Genomic DNA, 24,071 nt, shown 5'->3' on the forward strand with positions numbered 1-24,071 from the left:
TGGATAAAAAAAAACATTTACAGACCGACCAAGAGGCCCCAAAGGGTTTAAAATCGTGATCGTGATTGGCGTTTTTTGACCTTTCTGTGACCGTGATTTTGTTTAAACAGTATGTTATTCGTAAACAGACACATGATAATATAACAACATCATTAAGAAGGAGCACAACAAGTTTAAAACTTATGATAAGTGCTCACATAAACATGCCTGAAATGTCATGGCGGAATATGATCAATGCAACACATTTTTGATAAAAGAGATAATAAAAAAATAAAAAAAGTTTGAATTAGTTTGAATTATTGAACACAATCTGTGTCAATACCGAAGACGAAAACAAATACAATACGAGAACGAAAGACACAACAAAATATCAAAAAGTAGATGGGCCCCAAGTAATATATTTAAAAAATAAACACCAACAACATCGAACTAAGGTGTCCCAAAGCGGTTTGATTTCTCAATATAGCTTTGGACAACTACAAAAATAGCACTATTTTCAAATATGGAAATGTTTGAATCACCTGTCAGGAGTGTGTCAATATTAACACATTCTGGAGCTAATGTACCGACTGTTGCGGTTCTTGCATCATTAAACAGGGGACATGATAACAAATAGTGAAGAATAGTTTCAGCAAAATAACCACAAGAACATTCCGGGTCGTTTACTAGGTGGCGATTAAACATATCATATTGTAAATCACTCATTCCAAGTCTTAACCTGCAATGCAAAACTTCAGTTTTGCGATTTGGGGAATAGTAATATGGTGGAATTGAAATATCGAAAGCTGTGAAATGTCGCTTGAACAGACCAACATAATCACATCGTTGTATATTTTCAGGCAACTTATTCCAGAGACTAGTTGCAGAAGGAATAAAAGATGACTTGTACAAATCTGATTTACACTGGGGAGTCTTACGCTCTAGTGGGTGTCTGTGGTGGTAGGGATTTAGGTCAGAAACAAGAGGTGGCAATAAAACGATGAGGTAATTTGGTACATTGCCGTGGACCATTTTATAATATAACATTAATTTGTGACGACGTCTTCGCTCTGTAAGTGGTATAAAGCCAGATTATGTATACAATTGTTCGTGTGAAGTGCCTTTAACAGCACCAACAATAATTCTAATGGAGTCGAGTTGCAGCTTCTCCAGCTCATCTGAAAGCTTCTTTGAACAATTATCCCACACAACATCGCAATAATCAAAATGAGGTAAAATAAAGGATTTATATATTGTTTCTATGGATCTTCGACTGAGCCTATATCTATAAGATTTTAAACCGTGATTGCCGAAATTTCCATTTCTGTGACCGTGATGGGACTTTGCCCGTGATCCGTGATGACACAAAAATCAAGTCTCGTGATCGTGATCGTCATTTGTTTTCGTGATCGTGATGGGCATTATTGCAAAGCATTTTATTTTCAACGTACATTTTTCACAGCTGTATCACTCTATGATCCTCTATTCGTCAAGGTGTTTGTGATCGTGAAAACAAAAATCAAGGTAACTGTGATCGTGAAAGCTAAAATTTCCCTTCCCGTGATCGTGATGATACTCCCCCCCCCCCCCCCCCCTTTGGGACCCTGACCAAGCCTACTTGACGCTTCTTGACTTCGATAATGTCCCATCGGAACTCGGTTGAGGGGGACAAATGTCCCATTATCTCTTTCTCATAGGCCCAACCCTGTGTGTGGTTGGTATGGGTGTGTGTGTGTGTGTGTGTGTGTGTGTGTGTGTGTGTGTGTGTGTGTGTGTGTGTGTGTGTGTGTGTGTGTGTGTGTGTGTGTTGGACATGTATTTATCTTTGTGTTTTAGTGTTTCCTACTCGATGGCCTCTCATCGTCAGTTTTCAATCTGATATCAGTGGAGAAATCGTCCCCGGTGGTTTCGAAATGCAATTAACCATTGACGTGAGTCTCTCTCTCTCTCTCTCTCTCTCTCTCTCTCTCTCTCTCTCTCTCTCTCTCTCTCTCTCTCTCTCTCTCTCTCTCTCTCTCTCTCTCTCTCTCTCTCTCTCTCTCTCTCCCTCCCTCTCTCTTCGAATCATATCTTTCTAAACGGAAACAATATGTATTCATCAACTGTAAAACTTCGTCGAATGATTTTGTCAAAAGTGGTGTGCCTCAAGGGTCTGTATTAGGGCCTATATTGTTCTGTATTTATATAAATGATTTACCTCTTCATGTGTCAGATGAGAAAGTAAGATGTGAGTTCTTTGCAGATGATTAATCAATCCACACCAGTCAGAAGTCTTTGGTAGCCGTCAACCAATCTCTTCAAAAAAGTATAGATGAGATGACAGAATGGTGCACCACTAATGCAATGGTTATTCACCCTGTTAAGACGAAAAGTATGGTGATTACAACTAGACAAAAACACCAATTAAAACCCTTACAACTTCAACTGTCAATTGATTCAACTCCAGTGCAACAAGTTAAAGAGCATAAATTATTAGGGGTTACCGTTGATCAAGAATTGAAATGGCAAACTCACTTGAGTAAAATTTGCAAATTAGTATCTAAAAATTTGTACTTATTGTCTAAATTAAGACATTATGCCGATGTGGAAGCACTCAAGTTGTTTTATTACGCTCACATAATGCCCCATATCAACTTTGCTTCAACACTTTGGGATAACTGCAGTGATGTTCATCTCAAACGACTCAATTCTCTTCATCGCCGTGCTGCAAAACTAATTCTGCATGAGTCAAATAAGCCAACAGATGATAAATTAAAGCTCCTTAATTTCCTTCCCTTGAAAGATCAGTTGACGCTAAACAAGGCTGTCTTTATGTACAAAGTAATTAACAATAATGTTCCTGGATATTTAAAATCACATTTCAGACATGCCACAAAAAGATATGGGTCCCAGAACCTGATTCCCCCCATCCCTCGTCTAGACTTATATAAGTCAAGTTTAGCCTTCTCAGGAGCGTCTCTATGGAATTCCATACCCCTACCCCTCCGAAATGCCTCTTCTGTGAAAACGTTTAGGCGCCAGTTTCATTCCCGCTTAATGGGTAAATAGAACACTTTTCATGTCTGATATTTTAGTGCTTTTTACATTTAGTCAAGTTATGTTTGTATTTTGATTTGTTCTTTATGTGTATGTATTGATAATGATATACATGCGAATGATTGGGACAATTCCTCCCCACATTTGTTTTCTCCCTTTTGTTATTAGTTGTTTTGGATGTTTATATGCAATGCATTATTGCAACTATGCTGCAATTTCCAAACTATATTGTTTTTCCCATTTTTGAATGTGTATACAAAACCATAACCCTTTTCTTATTCCTATTTACATTATGTACGTCTGTAAGTAACAATAACCTTGTCAATTTTACTATCTATATTATGTGCGTCTGTATTAAGTGTTTGTATAAGGGACAGGTTGTAAGATTAGGCTTTGCCTAAAACCTCTATCCTTTGGTAATAAAGTTCAGTTTCAGTTTCAGTTTCAGTTTCAGTTTCTCTCTCTCTCTCTCTCTCTCTCTCTCTCTCTCTCTCTCTCTCTCTCTCTCTCTCTCTCTCTCTCTCTCTCTCTAGCTCTCTCTCTTTCTGTACCATTGTTATTATAACGATGTGATTTATTTAAGGGCATGCCATTGACTTAATGATAAAGCACAATGTCACACGCATTTCTTCTGTGTCACTACTAAAGCAAACGTGTGCTAGATTGTATGTTACACGCTTTGGTGCCGAAATCAATCATTTGGATTATGCATTTATTTCTGAAACAAATGTTACCTTCACATACATTTAGACACTACCTTAAACACTATTTTTTTTTTTTTTTACCTCAGTTTCATGCAGGCTGCTGCAACCCTTCTTTTTTTGTTTTTGTTTTTTTGTTGGCGGGGAGCATCCTTCTTCATGGGTCTTTTTATCATTTTTTTTTCTACTTCTTTCCGCTTATCCTTAATACCTAGCCTGGACATGTATTCATATGATGAACATTTGTTTTCCTTTTTTTTTCTCTCTTCACTACAGTTACTCTAACGTTACAGCTATTTCATTCACCTTCGCTATGTCTAGTAGTTTGTGCGTTTGTTTGCATGTATGTGCGTGTGTGTGTGTGAGTGCGTGTGTGTGTGTGTGTGTGTGTGTGTGTGTGTGTGTTGTTGTTGTTGTTGTTGTTCCCATATTTCTGTTAAATAATACCATTTTCAGCGGGACAATACATAACATGTTAATTAATCCAACGCTTGATGGACAAAAGGCGAGAATTTACAAATTACCAATTACAGTACTAGTTTTGAGCACAGCATCATACGGCGCATATATATATAAATAACTTTACATTAGCAGCACTATACTACTATTTATCTATATTATTGTACACAGTTCAATTTTACTAGAGACCTTCATGTTAGTTTTTGGATTTCCGTACTTAAACTGGCTTATGCACATTTTCGATATCAATATAAGGTGATTAATTATGAAGGTTTTCTCTCTGGGGATATCACGTGTGAAATACCCAAAAAGAGCCTCTTCGCAGCTTAACTTTATATTTTTGCCTGTACATTTAAATATGTACCCTTGATATTCCTGCCATATGGGTTGCACTGCTCTACACTGCCAGAAAAAGTGCTCGATGAAGTCGGTTTCGTTACAATACTGACAGAGATTTGTTTGACAAATTCCCATCTTATGTAGCAAAATGTTGGTGGGATATATATTGTGTAACATTTTCCAATGCAATAGACGAAGACGGGTTTCTGTCGAGCATTCGTTAGCTAATTTCCAGTGTTTATCTTCTAATGTAATATTTAATTTGTTCGACCAAAATCCAGCTGAGCTTGGCTCCTTTATCTCATAATTTAACATATTTAGGCGAATTTGGCGTGGATATAATTGTATAAATTAATGGCATATGATCAGACCGGGCCTGACCCGTATCACGCAAAAATAGAGCTTTGATGGCAGTCTGTATTGCATTATATTTAAATAGGCGAGACTGTTTATATCCAGTTCGTTCACATATTTCCTCAAAAGAGCACATGTCGTTATCGTTAAAGACATCTTTAACAACGCATATTTTAGCCTTTATCCAGTCATTCATGTATAGCGTTTGCTTCCTGTACCTTATATTTGTATTATTCCATAAGGTTTGATTGCGTACACTTATCTGCTGTTCATTACTGCTTATTTCTTTGATCTTGTGTTTATTGTTTAGCCAGGTGATAAAAGCTTGTTTCCAGAAATATTGCTTTATGGAACCTAGTCCTTTAAAATGTTCTGCACTCACATTTGAGCGCAAACAGCATAGGCGTTCGCCCAGATTTAAAAAGGATGCTAATGGAATCTGTTGCCACTTTGCGTTACTCCCGTCCAGCAGCCTCATAATCCATGAAATTAGAAATGATGTTTGTAGTATTAATCACGGAGGGTGGATTTCAGAACCGTTTCCCTTGAAGTGTGGTATAAGACAAGGTTGTCCATTTTCACCCCTGGCCTTTATATTGGCGGTGGAAATACTTGCCATTAAAATTAGGAAAAGTGATATAACGGGTGTTGAATTACCCTCAAAGGTGGGCGAGGAGAGTGCCCTAAAAATTAAACAGTTAGCAGACGATACAACAATATTTTTACAGAACAGTGGTGATGTCTTTAAAGTTAAAGATATAATAATACAGTTTGCAAAGTTTTCAGGACTGACCCTGAATGTTAATAAAACCAAAATAATGAAAATTGGACAGCATTGTGGTCAGCAAAAGTTGCCCTTTGAGTGCACAGAGAAGATTAAGATTTTAGGTATATATTTCGTAAATAATGATAGAGCAATAACTGTTGAACAGAATTGGGTATTAAGAGTTCAGAAGATTAAGAAGTTGATTAAGATATGGAGTCGACGAGATTTAAGGATTCACGGTAAAATTGTAATAATCAAATGTTTTTTTATTTCACAGCTAGTATTTGTGATGCAGACGATTGGATTGCCAGATCGGGTTTTGACAGAGTTAAATAGATTGTTTTATAAGTTTATTTGGCAGAGAAAGTGTTCGAATAAAAAAGCATTTGAAAAAGTGAAAAGAAAAGTAATGGAGAAAGAAATAAGTGAAGGTGGGTTGAAAATGCTAAATGTGCACAGGATGCAAGAGTCTTTTTATTTACAATGGGTCGGACGTTTGTATGAAGAGAAGGGAGCAAATTGGACGTTTATACCACTATGGTTTCTGGGACATGTTGTTTCAGGGTATGGTTGTTTTGATTTGAATGTTAAACCGAGTAAGGAATTGAATTTGACAATGATTGGAAGCCCATTTTGGCAGAGGGTAGTGTGGACACATTTGAGTTACAAGCGTAGGATGGAACATGATAAGATTGATATAAACAGTTTTTATAAACAGATTTTGTGGAGTAATGATTTGATTCGGTATAAAGGGAAAATGCTGTTTTATTTGTATTGGAAAAATGCTGGGATTGAACGAGTAAGTGATTTGTTTATAGTGGAAGAAAAGAGATTGAAGTCAGCAGCAGAGGTATATATACAAATTGGAAAGAATAATGCAAATATTTTATTGGATTATTGGGCATTAATAAACGCATTACCCAAAGTATGGATTAATTGGATTGAAAATAAACATATTATTGTCCAGATGGATAAGCAATTGTTTGATGGTAGCCTGTATATGACAAAAATAAGCCAAATACGAAAAATGATAGAAAAGAAAAGTGTAGATACTGCTGTAGAAAAACCTTGTGTATATAATTTTTGGTTGAGGAAGTTTGATGTACAAGTAGATAAGGAAATTTGGACACTTGCCCATGTTTCCAAAGAAGTGAGGTTAAGAGAATTGCAATGGAAAATCTTACATAACATATATCCAACAAATATTTTATTATGTAAAATGCAAGTCAGGGAGAATAACAGATGTTGTATTTGTTGGACGGAAGTTGATTTTGTTGAACATTTCTTTTATGAGTGCATACCGGTAAAGTTGTTCTGGACGAAGATAGAAAACTGGATAGAGGAAAAGGCTGGATTGAGGGTTAATTTTAAGATGCAGGATATAATATTTGGCTATCAAGACACAAGTTGTTGTAAAAAGATGAGAAATTTTGTAAATCACGTAATATTAATTGGGAAAATGTGTATTCGTATTTTTAGAAAGACAACTTGTCAGGGATCAGTGTTCGTAATTTTCGAGTTTCAAATATTAAGTAGAAAATTTGATTTGTAAATATAAGGAATATTTCCATTGTAAAGAGAAAATGTCCATGTCTCGTGAGTGTAATATACCTCTATGTTGGAGTTAAAAAAAGAAGAAAAAGACCAATGAAGAAGGATGCTCACCGCCTATTTACAAGAAAAAAAGACAGAAAAAAAAAGAAAAAAAAAGAAGAAAAAAAGAAAAAAAAAAAAAAAAAAAAAAGGAAAGAAAAAAGAGAGAAGAAAACAAGGAAGTGTTGAAGCAGCCTGCATGCAACTGAGGTCAAAAAAAAAAAAAAAAAAAAAAAGAAAAAAAAAAAGAAATGATGTTTGTACATCTTTGACATTAATCATTTTCAGACCTCCATGATTTGTCTCTTGGCACATTACTTTTCTATTAACTTTTTCATAAGCTCTTTTGTTTGAATATTTTTTCTTCCAGATAAATCGGAATAGAGATGAATTTAGCTTATTGAGGAAGTTTTCTGTGGCACATAGAGATTGCAGTACGTAAGTAAACTGTGACAACATTAATGTTTTGACTATACATATTTTCCCCATTATACTTAGGTTTCTTTTCGACCATGTTGCTATTAATGCATTTACTTTATGTAGTTTAGGTTCCCAGTTTTCTTCTAGGTTGGAGGCTGAGACAGAGTTGTTGAAATGAATTCCTAAGATTTTGATTTGTTTTTTCCAAATAATAGTACATGGTCGGTCAGCAGAAAATTTATTTATACCAAGCCACATTGCTTCTGTCTTTTGATCATTCATTCCTAACCCTAAACATTTTGAAAACTGAGTTATAAGATGTAATACGTTTCTTAGGTCTTTCTCATCTTGTAGGAAGAAACTAATGTCGTCAGCATACATAAGTAGTTTAAGAATTTCACCATGTCTATCAGAATTCCTTGGCATTTTAATCCCTTTAACATCTTGATCTGCACGGATTTTGATTGCTAACACTTCGAGGGCCAGAACAAAGGCTAATGGCGAAAATGGACATCCTTGTCTTATTCCAGCATCACATGGGAATGGACTCGAGATCCATCCCATGTAATTAATACTACTCTCTGTATTTTTTGTTAAAGTATCGACCCACCTAATAAAATATTTACCAAATCCGAACTTTTGGCACGCCCAGAGCATATATTCTTTAGAAACCCTGTCAAAAGCAGCTTTGTAATCTAGCGCCATTAAAATACCTGGTTGATTACTGTTATTCATATATTCAATGACGTCATCGATCATTCTAATAACAGTGCTGGAATTTCTTTTTTTTAGAAACCCAACTTGATCTTCACTTATTAAGTTATTGATGACTTGATTTAATCTGGTTGCAAGGCATTTCGCTAATAGTTTATAGTCGGTGTTTGTTACAGATATAGGACGCCAGTTATTTAGGTGCTCTCGTTTCAACCCCTTTCCTTTGTGTATCAGTGTGATTGCTGCTCGCTTCTGGGATACAGATAGTTCCCCTTTTTCAAAGGCTGACCAAAAAGAGGATAATAACATTTTGTTTATATTACTCCAAAAGAACTTTATGAAATTGGTTGTTATTCCATCCAATCCTGGAGCAGAATTACTTCGCATTCCCTTAAGTGCAAAAAGGAGTTCTTTTTCTGTAATTTCTTGATCAATACTGCCCTTTTGCTCTTCTGATAATTTTGGAATGTCAGTATTTTTTAAAAATAATTCGTCCCCAAGAAGGTTATTAAAATAGGTGTTTTTTGTGTATCTGTTAGTAAAGAAGCAGGTTTGTTCCTTTAATATTTCAGACTGACTTGTAATAAATTCATTCTCTGTTATTTCTATTCTATCTAGTATCTTGTTTTTTGCGTGAGCTTTCTCTAAGTTTAGGAAATAACGCGTGTTTTTCTCACCCTCCTCAATGAATTTTATCCTAGATCTAATTTGTGCCCCTTTAGCTTCTTGTAATGTAAATATGTCTAGCTCCTGCTTGATGTGCTCTCGCTTAGTCACCAATCTGGCGTTACTGGGGTCCAGAGCCAAAAGTCCGTCTGTTTCATTCAACTGCTGTTGTAAAAGGGTGTGTTTGTTTATACTGAGAGTTTTCTTTTCTCTAGAATACGATATACACATCTCTCTTATTTTTATTTTACATATATCCCATCTTATTTGTGCATCTTCGTTACTTGATTCTTCTTCATATTTTTTAAGAAATATATTGATGTTGTCAACTAATGCTTTATCGTGCAGTAGGCTATCATTAAACTTCCAGTATGATGGACCACGCAACACGTGCGTTACTTTGTAGGTCAAGATGACCTGTCGGTGATCTGAATGAGCCACTGACTGTATAATACAATCGCTGGCGTGGTCGACCACTCCACTAGAGGCTAAATTGTAATCAAGTCTTCTTGCTATAAATGGGTTCTTGCGACTCCACGTAAATTCTTTGCAATCTGGGTTAAAGAGTCTCCACATATCATCCAGCTGACAGTCACTCAAAAGACGTTTAAAATTGTCTATAGCTTTCTGTGCATGATCATCACCACAAATTACATCAAGTGAATTTGACAGAACACAATTGAAATCTCCACATACAATAACGTCATCTGTTTCAATAGTTTCAATGTGGGTACTTATTTTTTTAAGAAAAAGTTTTTTCTCATTCACTATTGTTGGGGAATACACATTGATTACATTCAGTTTCTTATCATCTATCTGAATTTCTACACCTAGCATTCGGTCTGTTTTAAACACACATTTTACATCATGTTGAAAGTTCTTATTCACTAAAACTAGCTGACCCATACTGTGGTTGGAGACAGTGGAATAAAACATCTTCCCTCCCCATTCTTTTTCCCATAGTTCCTTAACGTCGTCAGTGATATAAGACTCTTGTACGCATATTATATCTGTTTTTTCTTTCTTTTTGTTATTGAAAAACGTTTTTCTTTTTATCGCATTTCTCAATCCGTGTATGTTAACAGAACATATTTTGATAGTATCCATATTAATTCATATTAATCAATCAAAAGTTACTTATATGGTAAAATCGGTGTGAGTATTCGTAAGTCCGTGGGGCAGGCCAGTCCGTTAACCGCAAGTAACCAAGGATGAGACAAAATCAGTCTCGTGTTGCTTACAGGCGAGCAAAGGCGAGAATATCTCGCGGCGAGCGCTCGCGTAGCTAGCAGCCTAAGCAACGCCCTTATTGAAAACGAGGCAGAGGCTAGCATATCAAGATGGCGTCGAATGATGTGCAAAAGTTCGTGCTATCTGAATTAGTCGATGACACTTAAACTGTGGGTGCACAAAGCTGCCAAGGCCACAGAAAAATAATGCAAGCAGCCGCAAACCAAACTCCAATCGACGTCCCGGACGCCTACATTGAGCGGAATGTGAACTTTGTGGAAATTACGGTGCCACGATACAACGAGTGTCAGTTCCGAAGCCACTTTTGGGTGAACAGGAACGTTTTTCAGGTAAGAATGCTTTATCTATTTTGGTTTACTCTGTATTAACATGCTAGTCACCCATTGCGTGATTACATTAATGGGAAACTCATCAACTGCTGTTAGTGTACTTTTTTTAGGGCCGTTATTTTACACCGGAGCCCACCCGTCCCTAGCGCCAAGTCTCTACTTTAAAGGGATAGTATCCGCCGGAAAAGGCCTTCAGATCGCTTTCAAAGCTTCACCATAAGATTCTATGTTACAAATAATGCTACCATCCACGAGGAATAACTTTACTTTGCAAATTCAACAGTTTTGATAGCTAATTAACTGTCGTAAAAGAATCCAAGGAAAGAGCACTCTTGTAATGGTTGGGTGATTTCCCTTTGTCCAATTTGTCACAACAATCAAAATGGCGTCTCTCGGCGATTATTTTAGTCTGACAAGGTGAGTGTTACAAAGAAAACGTTATCTGACAGAAAATAATGCTTTCAATGAGACAGTCAGTATCTGTTTACAAGTTGCTCTGAGCAGGACTGCAAAGCCTGAATCGATCATGCGAGTCAAATAGCTCTGGTGCACTCCGAATCATTCGCCTTGATAGAGATCATTCAGTACTGGTAGTACTTAGTCCGATTATCTTGGACATGTTTGTTGCCTGTTGGTGATCCTTTCAAATATATGTCTCTGAAGTTGCACTTTTACTCCCTTACGTATATGCATTGTCATGTCACTGATCGATCACTTGGAACAGTAAACGTGCGCTTTGCGTGCAAGACGGAGTTCGAAGCAGTATTTCACCGAACATGAGAGAGCTCTGAAAATCGTGTTTATTCTCAGAATAGTAACCCAAAAGAGAAGACATACTTATCCCACTGAACAGTGTCGAGGAAATCATTGTCTTGTGCATTTGTTGTGTGTGTGTGTGTGTGTGTGTGTGTGTGCCTGTGTGTTTGTGTGTTCTCAGACTTGTGTATGCATGATCACTGTGTGTGTGTGTGCGCGCGTGTGTGTGTGTGTGTGTGTGTGTGTGTGTGCGTGCGCATGCAGGGGAGTATATATGTCAAACTCAAGTGAGCTTTTCTTGAAGTTGATGATGATTGAAGTTTGATTCAATAACTCATTAACTGTAAGGTGGATTGATGAATAGTGTATCCTTTTCATGAATTTGTCTTTATTTCCAGGCTATGGAAGTTTCATATTCAAAACAACAACAGAGCTGCCCCTGCAAGAGAAAAGGTGCGGAGGCAGGATAGGGAGAGGAATTAGCAGTCTCTATGTGTGGGCAGATGAAGAGGAAAGGACTGGTCTAAGTCCTCTCAAACTGAAATTGGTTTGCTGGGGAAGAAGGCTGATCCAAAAAACAACACCGCCCTCCAAGTCCAACCCTCCTCTAAACTCAATAATTCCAGTAAGTACCTTTTTATTCTGCAAGATTTGTTAGGTGGATGACTTTGTTGCAGAGTATATTAAATAATGACAAAAAGTGAGGTTTGCAGGTCTCAGTCGCAAATTATATTACTGGTGCCTATTGTTTGTTGCTATTCTAGTGAATGTGTATACATATATTTATTTCCTATTTTCAGAAGATAATGACAAATAATTAAAATTTTTTGCACTTAAATGTCACTACACACAACCTTTTAGTGTCTCATAAAGGGAAATACATATGAACAGTCCCCACAATTGGGGTGCTGTACCATGAAACCCCTCTTTTAAAAACCTTTACAATTCAAGATCTCCCCTATTTTAAGACCTTGTGTTTCAGATGTTTAGGTCATAACCTGTGCAAATTTACCTTCATTGTAAGACTTCTTGCTTTTTAAGACCTTATTTTCTCAGATTTTGGGGGGTCGTAAAAGGGGGTTCCACTGTATTCTAAAATATGAATTCTTGTTTACTGTTTAAACTACACCCATTTGCTCTTTGTAAATGAAGGATATTTTTCAGATTGATTATTTCTGCCTCCATACTGATCTTTATGATATATATGACACATTGGCGAGCAGATTCCATGATCATGCTAAAAATGTAGGAAGTCATAATTCTGATGTTTAGGTTTTAGAATTGTGTATGCCTTGCAGTTCAAATTCATGTCTGCCTTCCTGTTCAATTGTTTAAAAATCAAGACAATCCCTGAGACACATTTTCCAACCACATGTCACACAGCAGTTCTGCTTGAAACATCAGAATCGAATAGTATACCAAACAGGCCTTTATGCGGTTTAGCACTTGACCACTGCTGCTTCAATACCACTTGTGCAGAAAAAAATTAGAGATACAGTGGAGCCCTTCTTTTAAGATATTACAAACTCAATTAAAGATCAAAACTTGACTAAATGTAAAAAGCAATATGTGTAAGAATGGAGGTTATAAACAGAAATCTGAGAAAGTAATGTCTTAAAAGACAAATGTTTAGAAAAAAAAGCGGGGGGGGGGGGGGGGGGGTTGGCAAACTTAGGTTTTACTGTTCAATGCATGGGTAAACTGGGCATTCATTCCAAGTACCTTAAGATGTGTAACTGGCACTTTTGCTCATCGGTAGTACTGGAACACAATTTTACACAGTGCGTCAGTGTGTCAGAATTCCTCTGGAAAGCCTATGCCTACAAGTAAATCCCCCCCACCACACACACACACACATCTTTTACTCACACCCGCACCCCATTACATAGATGAATAGATTACAAATACTATTCTTTTACTTTTTATTTTCACACTTTTTCTTGCATTTGGTTCATGTTTATTATTTGAAGTTTGATTCTGAATCAAGCGTCTTTAGTGATGGATGGTTTTCTGTGTATGCTCCAGGACTTCAAGGCACTGGTGCTTGATGACAGCAGGCTCCCACTGGCCCACACACAGAGAAGAGATTGGAGGTGCCCTCGCCCTGGAAGAAGAAGAGGATGGGAATATCAATAAAACAAAACGATACGCAACATTTACACAGCTTGCATTGTGGACATACATATTTGGCTATTTGGGTGAAGGTGTAAGAGTCGCCATACATGTGCAGTTGCTGTGTATGGGTCATAGAAATGACAATTTAGATCCAACTGGCCAGAACACTGACTTTCGTCCTAGTCGCTTGTATTGAAGTACATTGTGGTGTTATATGAAGTACATTTGGTTGGGGGTTGGTGTAACCATACTCTGTATTTAGCACCGTTCTGAATTTGTGTATGTTTTATCTCTCAAAGCACATTGTTTTTTGATTTTTTTATGTACCTTAAACTACTTTTTCAGCACCCGCAGTACCTAGTTAACGCCCATCCTCCAACATTTGGATCAGTGTCGTCAACATATGTTGTGTGTTTTGTGTGTATGTGTGTGTGTTTTTTTTAAATGATGTGCACAGTTCTGCACCCTGTAGTGACATTGTCATTCTAGGGAATGCTGAAAAACAACTATAATGTTTATTTAATACTCTGGTCACTGGAGTATCTGGATAGCCCTGTGAAAAGAAGATGGAGATGAGAGAGCGTCTTCGGAAGTTGAAGAGGTCTGATTTTAGTGATTTAAGGGAGCATGTGAAACGACCAGTGTTTGGTTACACCATTTCCTATGGATTGGATCAGTATCAATGACTGACTGACTGACTATTCACTTTGTGGTTTGTAGGATGTGTGTTTATTCACTCTCAGTGAATTTTTTGTTGGGTTTTTAGTGTTTTTTTCTTCTGTTTAGACACTTGCATATCAGGCGAAAGATACTTACATGGTGACTAATTGTGCACAGATACATCTCCTATTAAAATGTTCACACCAAGATACCAAATATCACCATTTCTAACGAGGAACTGATCCTGCACAGGCACAGTACCTAGTAAACGCCCCACCCCCTACTTTGGGCAAACTCTGTGCATAAAGCGGATGGACAATTAAAAGGCAGTTTACAGTACTAATATTTTTCCTCATTACATGTAGTCAAGTTTTGACTAAATAATTTAACGTAGAGTGGGGAATCGAGACGAGGGTCATGGTGTATGTGCGTGTGTGTCTGTGTGTCTGTCTGTGTGTGTGTGTAGAGCGATTCAGACTAAACTACTGGACCGATCTTTATGAAATTTGACATGAGAGTTCCTGGGTATGATATCCCCATATGTTTTTTTCATTTTTTTGATAAATGTCTTTGATGACGTCATATCCGGCTTTTCGTGAAAGTTGAGGCGGCACTGTCACGCCCTCATTTTTCAACCAAATTGGTTGAAATTTTGGTCAAGTAATGTTCGACGAAGCCCGGACTTCGGTATTGCATTTTAGCTTGGTGGCTTAAAAATTAATTAATGACTTTGGTCATTAAAAATCAGAAAATTGTAAAAAAAAAAAAAAATGTTAAAACGATCCAAATTTACATTCATCTTATTCTCCATCATTTGCTGATTCCCAAAACATATAAATATGTTATATTTGGATTAAAAACACGCTCTGAAAATTAAATATATAAAAATTAATATGAAAATTAAATTTTCGAAATCAATTTAAAAACACTTTCATCTTATTCCTTGTCGGTTCCTGATTCCAAAAACATATAGATATGATATGTTTGGATTAAAAACACGCTCAGAAAGTTAAAACGAAGAGAGGTACAGAAAAGCGTGCTATCCTTCTGAGCGCAACTGCTACCCCGCTCTTCTTGTCAATTTCACTGTCTTTGCCGTGAGCGGGTGACTGACGATGCTACGAGTATGCGGTCTTGCTGCGTTGCATTGCGTTCAGTTTCATTCTGTGAGTTCGACAGCTACTTGACTAAATGTTGTATTTTCGCCTTACGCGACTTGTTTTAATTTCTAGTCTCAGTATAGTTTCGTGTAGGTATTGGGATAATTGGAGTTACAGGTATATATATCAATCAATCAATCAATGACGCTTATATCGCGCATATTCCGTGGGTACAGTTCTAGGCGCTCTGCAGTGATGCCGTGTGAGATGAAATTTTATACGGCCAGTAGATTGCAGCCAATGCGGCGCATATTTACCTTTCACGGCCTATTATTCCAAGTCACACGGGTATAGGTAGACAATTATTAACTGTGCCTAAGCAATTTCGCCAGGAAAGACCCTTTTGTCAATCGTGGGATCTTTAACGTGCACACCCAATGTAGTGTACACGGGGGGAGGGTTCGGACACCGAAGAGAGTCTGCACACAAAGTTGACTCTGAAATAAATTTCCGCCGAACCTGGGATCGAACTCACGCTGACAGCGGCCAACTGAATACAAATCCAGCGCGCTACCAAATAGACAGAAGATAATCAGATAATAAGACACTGGGGCGGGGATATATATACATGTGATTTCACTTGCAATTCTTTGCATAAAATAAACTCAAATGAGCAGACATAAAGGTGCACCTACAATTATTGTGACTGTTGCTGTAAAACAATTTCCTTGGTAGATGGAGGGCATTGTGGGGACCAGATGTGTAGACCGTGGGATTAGATAGACTTGGGGGTTCTGGCTTGTAGAAAACTTCCCTGCTGCTCCGCCTTTTGGGGACGAACTTTGTGTTCAGTGATGTGTGCATAGGACTTTGCAACGTCAACCTCCACTGCAAACCATCTTTGTATTGTAGACACTATATTGTACCTGCAGAGAAAAATCACTTTTAGCTGTGCAGTGGAACCCTCATTTACAGCCCCCCTTCTTTAAGATCCTGTTTTTTTGGATTTTATGTTTATAATCTCTGTAAATTTACTCCCCCTGTTTAAGACGTAGCTGATTTTCTCAGCATTTTACAAGTTCCACTGTAGTATTTCCCTCTGCAGCATTATTGTCAGTCAAAAGGGATACACAATCTGGCACAAAGAACAGCTGACATGAACAATAAAGTCTGGGGAAGGGTCCTGAAAGTATCTTGATTAATGCGTTGAATTGACAGGTCTAGTAAACCTTGTGCAGAACAAATATGTGTTGAAGAGTGCTCGTTGACATGTTGCAGCAAGCCAAGTCATAATTATACCCTGTTGAAGTAATACAAATCATGGGTGTGGGTTATATTAATTCACATCTTTTATATGATTGAAATGCATAATTCTAAGACTTGTTTCTGAAAATGTGTACATTTGCATTTAAGATCTACATGGAATAAAACTGACACTGTTCTCGACAATTGAGTATGTTTTTGTGTGCGCATGTTGCTTAGTTTATTGATAATAATTGACTTTGGGTCAAGTTGTAACCACGAGTTTTGTAGCAAAGGTGCAATGATAAAAATAGACAGAAGATAATCAGATAATAAGACACTGGGCTGCAAATTGCTTTCAATTGTCATTGTATTTATCTGTAAAATCATCATGATTTCCATGGCATGTATAATGCAGTGGAACCCCCCTTTTAAGACCCCAAATTTAAAACTCCCTCCTTTTTAAAACCTTGTTTTCTCACATTTTCTGTTCATAACGTCTGTAAAATTACCCCCATTTTAAGACACATTCCTTTTTAAGACTTGATTTTCTCAGATTGTTTGAGGTCTTAAAAGGGGGGTGCCACTGTCGTTATAATGCATCTTCAGAAATTGAAGACACGTGCTGCAGTTTTGTTATAACCATGAAGAAGACAAATACTGTTTTCAGTGTCTTATCCTCTAACTACATCTTTTTAAAGACTCCATAACTTTTAATCACTCAACAATTCCTCTAGATGGCTGCAGTTCAAGTAAACCAGAAATGGTAAACCATTGCCACACTCAAGGAATTGGTTCCTGGCAACTTATGTCGGGTACGCAGCCTGAGAGAGACACGACAGAGATAGTTGCTCAAGATAAAAGATTAGCTTGACTTACACCAAAATTATGAACATTTAAACTCACCTTACTGATCTTTTTGTCTGAAATATGTTATGTCATTATTGCCACACATTGCAAGAATGTTTGATGTCCGGGTGCTTGGTCCCTGAAAATGTCATAAAATTGTTATAGTAATTATAGCAACATCTAAAACCACTAAGTGTAAACCAAAGGCTGGCCAATTACATAGTTCTACAGCAACATCAGTTCTGAACATGAAGCTTTGAACATGCACAGCGACACTTAAAATGGCAGTCAAAAAAGAAAGGATGAATGAAATTCTGCCACATTTAGTGTTTGCTTCAATGAACACTGAGGAAGAATGTGTTCTTCATTAAAAGTAACCCTTTCACAAAGCTTCACCAATAAACTTCAATCATAGTTCTTACTGGACAGAAAAACTCATACCACTGACAATATAAAATGTCAGTTATAAATAACATATTCTGTTGCACAACCTCCAAAGACTGCAAAGAAACAACTGCCCATAAACTGATAAAGCGTTAAAATATCAGTATCACGTGTGCTGACTGACCCTACTTTTTTCATCTACAATTTTTTTTTTAGGGGGATTACTCACAGACTGGCTACTCTGTCAGTCTCTGTCTCATATACAGTGCACCACAGGAGCTTGTATTCAACCGCCGGTCGATCATTATTTACTTCTGCATGCTTACCCTTACTACGATGATCGACCGGCGTTTTGATACAAGCTCCTGTGCAGTGCACAGACACACACGCACCGTAGTTGCAAACACACACACAGCCACTGTGTCCGTGTTCAAACAAAAACAGGAAAACTGGACACATTCGGCCGCTTGATTGATCCTTCATTCGCACTACACACCAGCAGACACACATACAACACGGCAGCAAAATGTGTCCAGGTCTTTCCGAAGTATACACCACAACACTCGCTTTATTTAATACTTACACATCCAGTAGCAGGTTAGAGCTACGTCGCGGCGCACACCGAACGGTAAAACTGACACTCAGTTGAATCCAGCTTTCCGTCTGCTTGCTGATGATAACTTTGCATTTTGTGCGCCGAGCATGTCTTTCTCGTGATTCTGTGTCGTTCGGAGTCAGTCAGCTGCTTTCAGAACCACATGGAGTCGATTTCTCACTGAAACTTGCGGGCTTGTCCCACTGAGCGGCTATCCCATCCGCCATTGTTTTTAGTCGTCATGCTAACGGCACGCGCTCGCGACGAAAACCAGTCTATGACGGCCAATTTTAATCTTCAAATGGTGGAGAGCAGACGTCAAAAAACTCATTTTGATTTAATTATTTAGCATACTTGTGGTGCTTTATTGAGCAAACCGGGCCAGGTGCGTCTTAATTAAGGTACACTAGATTCCCCAAAATCTTCAAATCGGCCGAATTCGACAAAAAACTCTCCAAAATGGCGGCGCGGACACTATATCTTTAAACGGCAATCTAAGAAACTCACTTGTAGGTTCACTTTGCGGGCGACATGTATTCCCTGTCTTTGGTGTTGTTTTAAGTAAAGTGCGATTCTCCATTAGTCCAGAACCTGCACGTCATTTTCACTGCGTCATATTCCCTGTAAATTACGTCTACTGTCTTGGTAAAGCCAACCCTCCTAGTGGTCTCATTTTTTTTAACACCCCCCCCCCCCCCTTCCTGTTTTATCAAAGACCCCTTTTTAAATATTACAAGATAGTTTAGAGAATACTACATAAACAGAGAAAAGAAGGCAAACAAAACCAGTGCCTTTGTCCCCCTCCCCTCCCCACTAGATTCATCCCCTCTCCAGCCCCAGTCCCTCCCCTCAGTAATAGACCCCCCCCCCCCCTCTATCCCTCAGTCAATACAGGTAGATTCTATCGCTCTTGCTCCGTATTGTCCGTGCTGTTTTATTGTTTTGTCGGGGCCCGGTTGCTGCGCTTGGTAGCACTGGGTGGTAGACGAGCCCAGGGCCTGAATTTGGGCACCAGGGCAAATTGCGTAAAGCAAGCTTGCCTACCAACCCACCCATGTTTTTTGTTGTTGTTTTGTTTTGTTTTGTTTTTTAAATTTCCACAGGCACAATATCCACTTTATCTTTCACTCTAGGGTAATTAGGCGCACCAACCAAACTGAGGATTGTTGCCCTGTAAAGGGAATTCCTCATTATCGTGAAAAAGAAGAAGGCTTGCTGTGTGAGTGTGTCCTACCAGATTCACACGAGTTGTTTTTGTAAGTCGGCGTGGCTCGAGATCCGGCGAGCCGGATCCGGAGCCTGGGGGCTCAAACACCGGCAGTCACCAGTATCTCACACAATACTACTTTTCTATTTTTCACCTATCTGTCACTTGCCTTCATAGCTGCTCAATCGGTAGTGAAATGCACTAGAAATCTAACCATGGTTGGGTTCGGCTGGGACTTTAATTGTAAATTGTACAGACATGGGTAAACTGTCAGATAATTTGGAATAAAATTAACACTGTGATCTGCATATTTTAATGCAACTGTCTGTTCTTTACAGGAGATGTTATCCAGTGGCCACGGAGGTGTGACCTGGCGCGATTAGCTGGGAAATGGTCAGCAAGACCTGCTTTTCCTGGCGTCGTGGGAGCCATTGATGGGACTTACATTACGATACCAGGAACCAGGGATAAAAACAGGGACGCGTACCGTATCTCTTTCAGATAAGTGGAATGTTAATGTAGGCAGAACTGAAAGGTTGGAGGACCTGACCATTATGGTGCCTGTGTATTTATCCCCTATTGTATTGAAATACTGGAGTAACAATAGCAGTATCATTTCATCATTGGAATCTACATGCACACATGTATACATGCTGTGTATGATTTCTAAATTGAATCTTTGAATTTATAGACAAGTATTTGAGGTTTTTTGTGTTTTTAAGTATGGATAATATTTATTTTTTTAACCGAGGTTGGGAGTTCAGACGAGGGTGATGGTGTGTGTATTAATTCCAAGAAATCATCATAAAACTTTACATACATATTGTTCCTCCGACCTTTTTTTTTATTCTTTTTTTAGATACATGTCATATCCCACTTTTTGTGAAAGTTGAGGCAACACTTTCAATCGCTCATATTCTGATCAAATTGATTAATATTTTGGTCAAGCATTCTTTGACTACGCATGGATAATGAGGATGTATTTCAGCTTCGAATTCATGAATTTATATTATTCGTTATCATTTCATATATATATATACATGTATATTATATATGCATGTCATATTTACGCTCAAAATGCACTGAATTATAAATAAAATATGGGACATTAGGCACCTCATTCCCATGTTCTGCAGAGACGAGCTGGACCCAGTTCAGTCTTACGGTTTAGGCTAACAAAGCAAGTTAGGACATGTATGTTGTCTATGTGGTGGTTGGTTTTTAGTTTCTGGCCGATAGATAGATGAATTATTTTTATATTGCTTTACGCGACTTGTTTCAGGTTGTTTGCGACAAAGATCTCCTCTTCCTGGATGTGTTCACGGGCTATGACAGCCGAGTCTTCCGCAACTCGGATCTCGTTGGAGTCGCAAGTAATCTGCCTCCGGAATTCCATGTGATTGGGGACTCAGCCTACCCTCTCTGCGACTACCTGCTGGTTCCATTCCGCGACAATGGCCATCTGAAACTGCCTGCAACAAAGCCCAGACAAGGACCAGAGTCGATGTGGAGCGTGCCATTGGTTTGTTGAATGAAAAATTCCGCAGACTGAAAGATCTCGACATGACTAACATCCGGGAAGTTCCAACATTCATTTTCTCAGCATGTGTTCTACACAACTTTATCATTTTAGACAATGGCGTCGACGAGGATGACATCGACTTGTCGGACAGTAACGATGAAGACGAGGAAGGAGGTCCATGTGGTGGTGATCACTGCATGTCTGCACACAAAGAAGACTGGAAATTGCAAATGTTCTTTCTTGATAACTGTTGTGTTTCAGGGAAGTGTTCAGTACAGTCCACCGTATATCATTCTACGAGGCTGTATTTATTGTAAATAACAAGTCCTGGCAGTGTGTATTGAGTTGCATATTCGAATGCGTTGTGTAACCTTCCATTTAAATTTTAATGTGAAGAAATAACTGGGTAAAGGTTGAGTTCCTGGTGAGATCTTTCTGACTCACAAGAAACATACTTACTGTCAAATGTTCAAATATGGAACCAAGTTATTTATTTGTTCAGTTTAATGTCATTTACGTTATAAGCTGATCAGACGTCCCAAAGATGCTAATTAAAGAATATGAGTTTACAGAAAGGAGGAGACAACCCAAACGAGAACAGCGAGGTCGAAAAACTGTGACCCTAAAACAAGAGTACAAACAATAATAATCAACAAAGCTAACATCATACCTGGAAAAAACCCACAACGTAGTAAATAAAACAATACCGATTGATAGGGCCTAAAAAAAATAGGTGTGGTTACGATAACCCGACCTACCCTATTTTTGGGGGCCGACCCTATAACTTTTTATTACATTTGTCAAAAAAAAACACACACAAAAACCAAGAAAACAAGTGCAGAAAACGCAATGAAAGCGAAAGCGCTAGAGTCGTCCTGCAGGGAAATTACTAAAAAGGCCCAACAGACGCTTGCCATGACAAAAATGGCGGCATCTTCTTCGGTTGCGAGTGCTACACGCTTGGTTGCTCTGCTATTAAGAAAAAAAAAGTGATTGCCTACCTTCCTACCCTATTTATTTTGGCTATGTTACCTTAACCACACCTATTTTTTTTTGTTTTTTTGTTGCCTAGTTGGTAACGCAAGACAATAACATTATGGTTATCTTACAGTTACACACAAGCTTTAGTGATTCACGATGTTAAAAATGAATTGATAGCAATTCCTCTGAATTAAAGTTAAACGCCATTAATCCAAAGGTTCTAGTTTCAAATAGGTTAGAAAGCACTAATTGTTTAATTTAGATCAATGTCAATGATGACCAGCAAAGTCACTATCTTCTCAATTCAATATGATAAGCATCACTGCCTGAAGCATACTAACTTTTGACCAGGATTGTGTTACTGATAAAATACACAATCCTATCCTTGCCACTCATTGATTATACAGTGAGACTTGTCTCCACATATTGTTGTTAATCAATTAGCTATGTGTAGCTCCAACCTAAACAAACAGACGATTTACCTTCATTGTAAATGTTGTTCGTCTTTCTTTTTTGAAGATGGCCGCAGACACATGATATGCTTGGATGTCTGGTCTGATTTGTGCGTAGATAGCTGATGAGGTTATCTGGGCCACGAATCCCTTCCCGCATGTGACTGTTCAGGTGCTGGGGTGCTGGCTGCACTAGTTTTTCGGATTGTGCTCTTTTGCTCTGCAATGTGGATTGTTCTCTTTTCCACTCTCTGGGCACTAATAATTATAGCTTATGCTACGCCATTTCGGTCTGTTGCTCTCGAGATTGGAACTGAATATCAAGGGTTTTTAGAGAAGCTTTTAGTGTGTCCTTATAATTATATCTTTACTTTTGCCCTCCAACATCACATTTTACAGACAGAGTTCACCATGAAGGAGCTTTGGGATGCAGTGATCCAGTATGCGACATACATGTCCTGCCCATGCTATTTATTTAATTGATTTAAACCGGATCTACTTACAATCACTCAAATCTGTTAATCCATCCATTATTTTAATCTTCAACAAATAATTTGTGTGTGTGTGCCTCAAGAGCAGTTACTGTCCTTACATAAAATTACTGCCCTTACATCAAAATATAACAACAATGTGACACACAAAGTGTTGGATACAAATGTTGTGTTGGCTACATATTGTCTTGAAGAAGGGAACAGCTTAATTGCTTTCAGGGAATAAATGTCTGTAGCAAAATGGCATTTCTTGTGGAGGCTTTTAATCTTGTGATGTTTTGTTTGCGAATTTGCCTTATCATTATGTTCTATTTGTACAAGGTCATTTTTTTTGTTCAATTCTGTGCGTCTCATCAGTAAGCTTTTGTCATTGTCAGAACAATACATCAAGTCTTCAAGGCTCCCGTAAGAACTCGACAAACAGTAACACAAACTCACTCACTCTGTAACACACACAGAGTTAAAACTAACGCATCATATCAACTCCATGTATAATTTTCTAAAAAAAAAAAGCAAACAGATAAAATGACTGTGTGAATGTTTGTTGTTGGTGCAGTTGTCCCCTCACTTGCACACACACACACACACACACACACACACACACACACACTTTTAAACTGCATCAGCATAATAATCATGGCAAAGCTTGTCTACAATCATTAACCTACCCAAGAGCTTGCATAGCAAGATAATGTATTCTTGAATTTGTCATACGACTAAGAGTTAAATATATGGGCGTCACAAGGGTCACACAGACATGTTCACACGAGGGTCCGAAGTCTGTGATATTTTCCAGTGACAGAATGTCCTGCTAGCCACCAGCTCCGCACGCTTGTTCATGAATGCTCATCCAGAAGACCATTGACCATTATCTCTCATACTGGCTATGTGAAAGGTATGAAGGTCAATGACAGAAAAAAACATGTACTTCCGCACTGCAGCCCTGGGAAGCTTGTTAATCCTGTCCCACTCAATTCTCGGGATGTTCCTGTGGTAGCACAGCCTCTTGTTCAGAGTACATAATGCACTATGTCATTGTATCACAGAGTTGTAATGTTAATTTGTAAGGACGTCCTTTCCTGGAACAAATGAAGAGTTTGATTTCAACGC

General features: G+C 38.2%; 3 long non-coding RNA genes across 4 annotated transcripts in view; 2 read left to right on the forward strand and 1 right to left on the reverse strand.

Annotated features, from left to right (window-relative positions):
* Positions 1-1,815: 1,815 nt before the first annotated feature.
* Positions 1,816-24,071, forward strand: part of LOC138972220 (uncharacterized) — a 31,354-nt gene continuing 9,098 nt past the window's right edge. The window contains exon 1 of the long non-coding RNA XR_011457497.1: positions 1,816-1,910. This is a non-coding gene — a long non-coding RNA (uncharacterized lncRNA). The remainder of the gene's footprint in view (positions 1,911-24,071) is intronic.
* LOC138973004 (uncharacterized) lies at positions 10,763-13,460 on the forward strand. The gene is made up of 2 exons (XR_011457852.1): positions 10,763-11,988; positions 13,389-13,460. It is a non-coding gene; the product is annotated as an uncharacterized lncRNA (long non-coding RNA).
* Positions 13,272-18,741, reverse strand: LOC138973003 (uncharacterized). 2 transcript variants are annotated; one of them, XR_011457850.1, is made up of 4 exons: positions 18,297-18,741; positions 17,387-17,468; positions 15,934-16,164; positions 13,272-13,467 (listed from the first exon to the last, which is right to left on the reverse strand). It is a non-coding gene; the product is annotated as an uncharacterized lncRNA (long non-coding RNA). The 2 variants fall into 2 exon arrangements; XR_011457851.1 differs by lacking the exon at positions 17,387-17,468 and having other exon boundaries at positions 18,297-18,311.

This window comes from Littorina saxatilis, linkage group LG8 (assembly GCF_037325665.1).
Source record: "Littorina saxatilis isolate snail1 linkage group LG8, US_GU_Lsax_2.0, whole genome shotgun sequence".
NCBI classification, from domain to species: Eukaryota; Metazoa; Mollusca; class Gastropoda; order Littorinimorpha; family Littorinidae; genus Littorina; species Littorina saxatilis.